General features: G+C 35.0%; 1 protein-coding gene and 1 pseudogene across 1 annotated transcript in view; one reads left to right on the top strand and one right to left on the bottom strand.

Moving 5' to 3' along the window:
- LOC119586013 (secreted frizzled-related protein 3-like) overlaps window positions 1–2,091 on the top strand; it is a 71,442-nt gene that overhangs the window by 22,685 nt on the left and 46,666 nt on the right. The window lies entirely within an intron of this gene.
- LOC119585864 overlaps window positions 1–2,091 on the bottom strand; it is a 12,494-nt pseudogene that overhangs the window by 4,147 nt on the left and 6,256 nt on the right.

Below are 2,091 nucleotides of genomic sequence, written 5' to 3'. Positions count from 1 at the left end.
CTGTATAAAGTGTTGTGTTATGTGTGCTTGCATCCAAAATATAATCACTCTTACTTTTTTAACCTGTGAAAGAAACGGAAAGACTCGCCAACAGATATTCCACATCAAAAGGACACATAAGCATAAATTTACATATCTAAACTGATAGTCAAAAATCTCCACAGGTGTAAAGTCAGTTACTTAAAATATTAATGAGCCACCAAAAAGTAATCAAGGCATTATCACACAACCACATCTTCTGAGATTCTTAACAAAATGGTGAACACAGAGGTAAAATAAATGGAAAGGAATGAATATAGCACTTATGTTGATCATTTCTACAGGAATGAGCCCTTCTATACCATTCTCCTTCTCTCAAAAGTTGTTAAGATGTTATAGTTGCACATTAAAATCTTACTTAATATTAGCAATACAATGTCTCCAAATATGTTTTCCACCTAACATAATAAAATCAAGTCCGTCTTGAACAATATCACTTGTGAATAATTTTTATGGACTGACTTTCTATACATAACTGCCATAATGTTTTTCCGTTCATTTTTCTTAATTTAAAAGTAAAGCTCATACACTATCATTACTGACTTTTAACTAAACCATCACTTCACTTTTTTTTTTCTTTACTATGCATTGTATCCATATTACCAGGATATTAAAAACCATTAGATATACTCTTGGAGGATATCCCCTAGACCACTCGCAGTCCTTTCCACACCACTATGCATTGACAGTGCATGACAGACCTGTTCTGGCTCATGTAGCCAAAACACAGGGCAATTCAGATAATTCTTTTAATACTTCCACACAGTTACCTTCTTAAATATTTAGGCTAAATTAGTGAAAATTCCTCTCTTTAACACACTGAAAGCATGATGATGTCCTATCACATCCTGGATGACCACTCCTCAGGATGACATCACATTATATGCAGTCGAGCCTGCTCTAAGTTTGCATGCTAAACTTGTTTAGCCCTGGCTTCAATTATTGTGAAACAGCCCCTCACATTTGACTTTTAAAGCCTTTTTTTGCCTCAGTACCTAAAAAAATTTAATATCACAGCAAAGAGTCTTGAAATTGGATAGTTTTAGGATTCCTGTGTGCTTTTGACTTTTCTCCCTAGCAGCTGATACCATAGGCACCCTGACATGTTTAGTATGGCACTGGAGGCTCCCATCGTCAATGGGTCAATAAAGGAAGACTATGGGACAATATAGCATATTATTTTGCTGTGTGGCAGATCATCATCATCAAAACTTCAAATTGAAAAGATAATTAAGGTATCATGGTGTATCCATTACCACTGAATAAACTTCCTAAGACCAACAAAAGAGAAAAATGAAAGTTCAAAGAAGTTTAGCTAAATATAAGGCAAGTGTGAGAGACACTATGGACACCAGCAATCTGAAATTGCAAGTTTTTACATATTTCATATACCCTCCAATTATAAGTTTCTTCATATGTACATCACACCTGCAAAATGAGAATGTGTGTACTTTTTGATTTGAGGTTAGCTTATATTATCCTTAGAGTGAGAAAAGGATGATCATAATTTCACAAATTAAAAGTCAGACAAGAAGATAGCAATATTGAGTGTATAAACACAAAATGGTATAGAATCCTTTTTTATATGGAGGTGAGGTGGCCTCTCATGCTGATGCCACCTTGAACCTGCCCATCAGCTGGGAGGAGCAACAAGTCCAGGAAGAATCCCATTAAGTCCATGGATCTTGTATGCTATACTGCATTTTGTGCAGGATTAGAAGTTTAGAATGAATGATGTATATAACAGTACTTAGGCCATCATCATAGCTGGTTTGGGAGCTGTCATATGACTTTGTAGCTTATAAATAAAATAGAGATATCTTTCTTTAGATCGATCTCTCCTCGTGCCAAAGAGATCTTTAAATTCGAAACACCTCTTGTTGTGCTGTATGATACCACATTTGATAATGAAATATAACATCCATGCTGTTATGTTCAATTGTCTACCCTATGTAAACGACGTGATGTTTGAACATTCTTTCTATTTTCCTTGTTATTTTTAGGAAAATTTCCATTCATATCTTAGACTGGTGTGTCAAAGTTAGCACAACT

The sequence above is a fragment of the Penaeus monodon genome, chromosome 20, assembly GCF_015228065.2.
Source record: "Penaeus monodon isolate SGIC_2016 chromosome 20, NSTDA_Pmon_1, whole genome shotgun sequence".
NCBI lineage: Eukaryota > Metazoa > Arthropoda > Malacostraca > Decapoda > Penaeidae > Penaeus > Penaeus monodon.
Note: the sequence above shows the minus strand (reverse complement) of the source record. Positions and strands in the feature narration are given on the sequence as shown.